General features: G+C 40.5%; 1 protein-coding gene across 1 annotated transcript in view; it reads left to right on the top strand.

Annotated features, from left to right (window-relative positions):
• The first annotated feature begins 1,536 nt into the window (after nucleotides 1–1,536).
• The window catches only part of LOC121567322 (NADPH--cytochrome P450 reductase), a 39,153-nt gene continuing 32,312 nt past the window's right edge, over nucleotides 1,537–8,377 (top strand). The window contains exon 1 of the mRNA XM_041877272.2: nucleotides 1,537–1,933. The gene's annotated coding sequence lies outside the window, so the exon portion shown is untranslated. The remainder of the gene's footprint in view (nucleotides 1,934–8,377) is intronic.

Genomic DNA, 8,377 nt, shown 5'->3' with positions numbered 1-8,377 from the left:
CAGTTTCTCAGTGGCGGCTGGTGAAAAATATTCTCCGGTGGGGCTGTGCCATACTTTTTTCCTGTAACCATCGCGATATATTTTAACACAAACTGCAGGACAGCAGTGCCCAGTGAAACATTCAGTAATTATTTAATGCCAATATTAAAAAAGTTGAGGCATTCTTACACAAAAACATATTACACAAACCCAAGCCTTTCATTTGTGATTTAAAAGTGAACTTTTCACCATTGGTAGTAAACAGGCAACGCAACAGGCATGCTGTCAGAACAGAGTGGAAAGTGGACAATAACATGAAATTATTATAAAGTTTATAGGAAATCTTACACTGTATGAAAGGATGTATAATATAGAAATGGATATCAAGTGGATGAACTCAAACCTTTGACTGGAAGAATAGCATACAGTATTTTATGATCATACTAAATGTGACTACTTGTTAATGTGCTCCAGAACTGCAACAATTAATTGATACAAAACAACAATATACAAGTAATATTAGCAAAGACACTATTAAGACTTTCTAGAGTACCACATATAACTGGATTTTTTATGCTAAGGTCAACTATATACAAAGAAACATGCGGCCAGAGCTGCTCTGTGTGTGTGTGTTGTCATCTTATTTGTACAGGAATTTTGCCGTCTGCCGCCTTCTGGAGTGGCAAACCTCTCAATGACCCTTTGATTAAAGTCAGAATGTCCCTGACAAGTTTCTTCTCCATGGAGAGCATGGCCAGAGCGTTCAGGCGATCCTGTGTCATGCTGTTTCTCAGGAAGGTCTTGATCCTTTTCAGTGTAGAGAAGTACCTTCCTGACTCAGCAGTTGTCATGGGTGTGGTGATTGAGGATTCTGAGGAGGCTGGCAGTCTCTGTGAAAGTGCTCTGAAGGTTGTTCTCCATGAAGAACTGGTACAGGGGCACGCACCACTACAAGCCTTGAACTCACTGTTCTCATAGATGAGGGACAGTTTGGTTTTGAGCTTAGCCTTGTTCAACATGGGGTACGCCTCCATGGTTGTTTCAAGCGCTGTATCGGGGAACTTCACACTTGTGTTGTTGGAACAACTTCTCCGTGCAATAGTGTTGCGCTGATGAGGTGCTGGGTGAAGGAGAACCTCTCTTTTGGCATGACTCAGGATGGTATCACATACCTGTAAAAGATACATCATCAGCTTGAATTTCAAATTAAGCTATTTGGATGCAAGTGATCCTGACTGACCACATGCCTATGTCCAACTCAAGTATATGATTACCAAGGTGCTGATTGTTCAGGGTTTTGGCTACATACTACCAGGCCTGAAAAAAGTTCTAGGTGGGAAACACTGACAATTACATCACAACCTACCTCTATAGCCAACCTCTGTTGTTCTCCTGGTCCCAGCAATCCGCCAGCTTGATGGGGTGTTGCTGCTCGTCAGATCGCTGTCCCCACACAAAGAGGGAATTGAGGCCCTGGGTCCAAAAAATAAAGTTTAATTTGATAACTTGCAATCAGACTTCTTAACTCACTGTAATTCCCCTCAACAGTACTATTGGGCGGATTTCATAACCTTGACCCCTGGCCCACTGCACTGTGATCTGCGATTTATTATTCATGTTATATGTGCGTGTCTTTAAGGACTAGTCCATTTCTTAAAATGTGTATTCTTCAAAGTGAGATACTAAGAAAATATTGTGAATAAGCAAATTTAGTTTAATTTAATTGTTAGACAAATAGAATGGGTGAATCTATGATGTCTTTCTGTACAAGTGATCTGACCTTGTCTACAGATAGCATGTCGTGACTTGTATGTGAATTTTTTCACTCTTGAGTAGTAAGTGCTACACCCCTTGAGAAAACTGATTTGGTTTAGTCCTCCTGAGTGACGGCATGGCGTAAAGTTTCCCCATTGTGTTGTGCACTGTGCTTTTGCTTGACGTTGAAGACGAGAAGGTAAGTAGCTAGCTGAAAGTCTAGCTATGCTGAAATGTTTAATATACTAAAGTGGTGTTTCCCTGACAGCATTGAGGAGTATTGTCATGAGAATGGATTGTAATTCATGTAATAAAGCTAATTTCTAATAAAGTTTATTTCTAACTTAGCTAGCCAACTAGCTCGACCTGGCTAGTCTAGTGAGCTAAGTAGCTAACCAACTGTCAAGCAAGTAACCTTACAACTAACAAACTTTTCAGCAAGTACAGCTAACCTTAGCTATCTAGCTAATGGCTAAATATTACATTTACATTTTAGTCATTTAGCATATCATTTCTATAGTTTGCTATTTAGTTTATAATCGAACATAGTTCATTTACTGATATACCAAACCCTGTTTTTAGTGTTTAGTCAATTGCTTTTCCACTTGTTGTCACTTTGTAAAGTCAGCTAGTACCAGCTTGTAAATAACAGCTAGTTTGGTGTTTGATTGCTAATAATGTCGTGGTCAAGCTCCATTACGTTTTCTATAGGTCGTTATCAATAAAACATCACAATAAGGCCACTCATCACATAACATTTGCCTGCTCGCAACTGGGCAAGGAGACCCCCAGCTCCGCTAAAACAACTGACAACTGCGTGCCGTTCAAGGGATCGTTAAATAAATGTTAACTATTTGGTTGTAATATCATCAGTTCTTGAAGAGCATAGTCAGAATTACAAATGTCCGATTATTCCATGCAAAAAAAATTGCGCATATTTAGCTCTATCATCAGTTATACAGCAAGCAACTGGATGCTTTTCATGATCAGTAAACATCAATTGATAATGTAATTTCGGATACGTGAGGGTAGCCTGACGATATCTCTCCATTGGCCACCATTAATTGGATATTTGAATGATATAAAATAAAAGTGAACTATACCTGACAAGGATGAGTGGTTTAGGTTAATTTCCAATCCTTTGTGCACTGCCTGTCAAGCAGCAGAAGGGCGCATTTGTTGATGTGCTATTAGCTGATCATGTTTACTTTGGAAGCTACGGGTAGAAACTTTGTACAGTTGCCTAAACACAGTGGTAAGTAGACCTTATTGTACTTTTTTCTCCAACCAACGTAGGCCTACCTAGCAAAGTTACTCAACATTATCCCCTTTTCAACATTGTTTTTCCACAATTGCGGCTGACAGACATGAAAGCTAGGCTACATTGATGGACCACGTCAAATTGGCTACCGAGCTAATAACAGATCACGTCAATATGCCTAGTTGGCTAACTTTCAGGGGATAAGCTAGATAGCTATATCCACATTTTGTTTGATTTGCTAGTCATCTATAGTGGTGATGACAAGTCTGACTGACCACGTTACCAGGAAAAGGACTTGCTGATGTCAAGCTCTTTCCAAAAGCCTAATGATGAAGCAAGCTAAATGACATGTTTGCTTAGCTAGCTACATGCTAAATGAATAGGCTACCCTAATGTATCTGACGTTACATGATCAATTGATGTTTACTGATCGGAAATGTGTAGTTCTGACTATGCTCTTCAAGAGGTCATGATATTAAAACCAAATAGTTATAAACATTTATTGAATAATCCCTTGACAACAGCAGGTAGTTGTCAATGGCAGGTAGACAGCAGGTAGTCTGTCTGAACATTAACACATTTTGTTTTGGAAGCATAAGGTCCTTACATTTCATACCAGCGAGAAATAATAAAAAATAAAAATAAAGGTTAAATTGATACATAGGGTTAGTGTTCCCACGCGGCCATATCTCCATGTTACAGCGGGTTTTACGGAAGACAGACTGAAGACAGTGCTAATTAGCTATCTAGTATGCTCCGAACACCTGTGTAACGGAAGAAGGAAAATTATTTTTATGTCATATGAAACCGCAATTTGAGAATCGATTCGGGTTTAGGTTGAGTATTTGGCTGTTTTGGCTGCCAGAGCCAGTTTACCTCTGAAAATAAAATATAAGGTCCTTGGACCTTAGGGAGTGATGGTAGGCTCCTTGAGTACATCTTGGGCTAGACTGAACATAGTTCATGTCACATAATGACATATCTGTTTCTTGTTATTAGTGTAATACTAATACATTGTTTATATATTAGGTATATTGTTTGATGGCGGTTTTAATTTGTCTATTTTGTCCAAAGTTAATACATTTGCGATATGTCATGAACATCGAGAGATGAGGAAAGAGGCATGAGATGAACTCTTGTGACCTGTTGCACTTTGGCAGACGTGGACATTACATGTGAATTGCCAAACATGAATCAGCATAAGCTGTCAACAACTTAGCATTTAGTCTTCATGTTTCATAAGTTAGAAATATCTACAGGCCATTAGCCCAGAGCCATTTTTTAACTTAAGACACTTTATACAAACTAGCTATATAATTCTCATTTTGTCTGTCATAGTTGACGTGTACCTATGATGAAAATTACAGGCGCCTCTCATCTTTTTAAGTGGGAGAACTTGCACAATTGGTGGCTGACTAAATACTTTTTTTCCTCACTGTAACTTATATCAGCAGAATTGTCATGTCTCCTCCTAACAACCAGGATGTGCTACTTGGACAGTGTACAATGGCTGACAAAGCATACTTTCTAAATGCTTGTTCAGCAGTTTATTTTCCCTTTTGTCAATGCTCCTGTGCTTAGTCATTACAAATCATTATCGCCTTCCTCCTTATGAAATGGCACAAGTTGAGATGTTTGTTGCTGTGTGTCAGCTTGCACTGCTAATTTATTTGACTCGGGAATGAGCGAAGCACTTTGGGACATCATCTGGGTGAAAGTAGATTTAATTTCCTCCAGTTACCACTACCACGTGCACCATTTTTGTTTTCATGGGCCTAATCATAGAATTACATATAGAAACCCTATTTCAATAAAACGTCACAATAAGGTGCAGAACGTTCGATTTGTCTGCCGGGGTAGAAGGCGACCCTCAGCTCCACTAAAACCATTGAAAAGTGCACGCCGTTTTCAAGGGATTGTTAAATGTTTTATAACTATTTGGTTGTAGTATCACCTCTTGAAGAGCATAGTCAGAACTATACTGAACAAAAATATAAATGCAACATGCAACAATTTCTAAGATTTTAGTGAGTTACAGTTCATATGAGGAAATCAGTCAATTGAAATAAATAAATTAGGCCCTAATCTAAAATCAAATCAAATGTTATTTGTCACATACACGTGTTTAGCAGATGTTATTGCGTGTGAAGCAAAATGCTTGTGCTTCTAGCTCCGACAGTGCAGTAATATCTAACAATTTCACAACATATACCCAATACACATCTACGTAAGGAATGGAATTTAAGAATATATACATATATGGACAAGCAATGACAGAGCGGCATGGACTAAGATACAGTAGAATATTATAGAATACAGTATATACATATGAGATGAGTAATGCAAGATATGTGAACATTATTAAAGTGACTAGTGTTCCATTTCTTAAAGTGGCCAGTGATTTCAATAGGCAGCAGCAGCCTCTAATGTGTTAGTGATGGCTATTTAACAGTCTGATGGCCTTGAGATAGAAGCTGTTTTTCATTCTCTTGGTCCCAGCTTTGATGCACCTGTACTGACCTCGCCTTCTGGGTGATAGCGTGGTAAACAGGCAGTGGCTTGGGTGTTTGATGTCCTTGATTATCTTTTTGGCCTTCCTGTGACATTGGGTGCTGTAGGTGAAATCTATGGATTTCACATGACTGGGATTATATATACAGTGCATTCTGAAAGTATTCAGACCCCTTGACTTTCTCCACATTTTGTTACGTTACAGCCTTATTCTAAAATTGATTACAATCAATATACATAATGACAAAGCAAAAACAGGTTTTTAGAAATGTTTGCTAAAAAAAACGAAACAAAAAACGGATATCACATTTACGTAAGTGTTCAGACCCTTTACTCAGTACTTTGTTGAAGCACCTTTGGCAGCGATTACAGCCTTGAGTCTGCTTGGGTATGACACTACAAGCTTGGCACACCTGTATTTTGACATGATTTGGAAAGGCACACACCTGTCTATATAATGTCCCACAGTTGACAGTGCATGTCAGAGCAAAAACCAAGCCATGAGGTCAAAGGAATTGTCCGTAGAGCTCAGAGACAGGATTGTGTCGAGGCGCAGATCTGGGGAAGGGTACCAAAACATTTCTGAAGTGTTGAAGGTCCCCAAGAACACAGTGGCCTCCATCATTCTTAAATGGAAGAAGTTTGGAACCACCAAGACTTTTCCTAGAGCTGGCCGCCCTGCCAAACTGAGCAATCGGGGGAGAAGGGCCTTGGTCAGGGAGGTAACCAAGAACCAGATGGTTACTCTGACAGAGCTCCAGAGTACCTCTGTGGAGATGGGAGAACCTTCCAGAAGGACAACCATCTCTGCAGTACTCCACCAATCAGGCATTTATGGTAGAGTGGCCAGACGGAAGCCACTCCTCAGTAAAAGGCACATGACAGCCCGCTTGGAGTTTGCCAAAAGGCACCTAAAGGACTCTGACCATGAGAAACAAGATTATCTGGTCTGATGAAACCAAGATTGAACTCTTTGGCCTGAATGCCAAGCATTAGGTCTGGAGGAAACCTGGCACCATCCCTACGGTGAAGCATGGTGGTGGCAGCATCATGCTATGGGGATGTTTTTCAGTGGCAGGGACTGGGAGACTAGTCAGGATCGAGGGAAAGATGAACGGAGCAAAGTACAGAGAGATCCTTGATGATAACCTGCTCCAGAGCGCTCAGGTTCACCTTCCAACAGGACAAAGACCCTAAGCACACAGCCAAGACAACGCAGGAGTGGCTTCGGGACAAGTCTCTGAATGTCCTTGAGTGGCCCAGCCAGAGCCCAGACTTGAACCCGATCGAACATCTCTGGAGAGACCTGAAAATAGATGTGCAGCGACGATTCCCATCCAACCTGACAGAGCTTGAGAGGATCTGCAGAGAAGAATGGGAGAAACTCCCCAAATACAAGTGTGCCAAGCTTGTAGCTTCATACCCAAGAAGACTCAAGGCTGTAATTTCTGCCAAAGGTGCTTCAACAAAGTACTGAGTAAATGGTCTTTTTTTTATAGATTTGCAAAAAATTCTAAACCTGTTTCTGCTTTGTCGTTATGGGGTATTGATGAGGAAAAAATACAATTTCATCAATTTTGGAATAAGGCTGTAACGTAATAAAATGTGGAAAAAGTGAAGGGGTCTGAATACTTTCCGAATGCACTGTAAATGTGCCCTTTTGGGGATCTGATAGTATTTCTGATTGGATTAATGCACCACCACTAATGAGCTGTGGAGCTTCTCAAAGTAATGTTTTCTTCACCTGTCACGATCGTTAGACGGAGTAGACCAAGGCGCAGCGTGATGAGCGAACATACTTTATTAACCAAAGTGATAAACACGAACAAAGCGATAAACGATAACGTGACGTCCTAGGTTAAACACAACCAACACAGAACAAACCAAAAGGAACAAGATCCCACAACACCTGTGGGAACACAGCCTGTCTAAATATGGCTCCCAATCAGAGACAACCAGCAACAGCTGACACTCGTTGCCTCTGATTGGGAACCACTCTGGCCAACATAGAAATAGAACAACTAGACACTCAAACACAGCACACAAACACAATGAATCTACACACCCTGGCTCAACATATAGAGTCCCCAGAGCCAGGGTGTGACATCACCTCAAACAGCAAGTGAACAGTCTGTTTTTACATCCATTGAGAATGACAATAGTTTCTCAATGTATTTGAAAAATATTTCCCTTTAGATAACCACTCAGTGTGAAAGGGAAAAATGTGACCGACCGGCTCGATTCGGTCTTATGTAGCAAAATTTGAAATTGTGTTTTTTACTTTGGAAAAAAGTAGAGACTCAGCGCTAGAAAATGGTATGTCTTTCACTACAGTTGTAGAACAAGGGAAAGTAATTCTGCTTTGAAAGTTGATAAACTTGTAACCTCACTTTTGAGAGAATGGTCCTTGAATGTTTTGGTACCTACTGGAGAGCTCTTCTTTGCCTACACCCATTCAGCATCATTCACACCCTTTTAAGCTTTAGCCACACCCATCTACTAAACAAGCAAAGATTTAAAGACTGAAGGCTGGTTTGTACTACGGGTGTGTTCGTCAATTTAATCTGGAGTGCCAGAGTGTGCTCTGGGCGTTCGTAAACTCAGAGCATTGTCAGATTGGCCGCTTGTAAATTCTACTACTCGTCTTAGCAGAGCTGGGTAGGCTGTTTCTATGTTATCCAGAGCATTGGTGACTGCAACTGTGCTGCTGGCAACAATTTAATTACGCTTTTTTGCCAACGTTTACTGTCACCGGCCATATGGCGGCGCACAATTTGGCCCAGCGTCGTCCGGGTTTGGCCGGTGTAGGCCGTCATTGTAAATAAGAATTTGTTCTTAACTGACTTGCCTAGTTAAATAAAGGTAAAAAAT

Source organism: Coregonus clupeaformis, chromosome 6 (assembly GCF_020615455.1).
Source record: "Coregonus clupeaformis isolate EN_2021a chromosome 6, ASM2061545v1, whole genome shotgun sequence".
Taxonomy (NCBI): Eukaryota; Metazoa; Chordata; class Actinopteri; order Salmoniformes; family Salmonidae; genus Coregonus; species Coregonus clupeaformis.
Note: the sequence above shows the minus strand (reverse complement) of the source record. Positions and strands in the feature narration are given on the sequence as shown.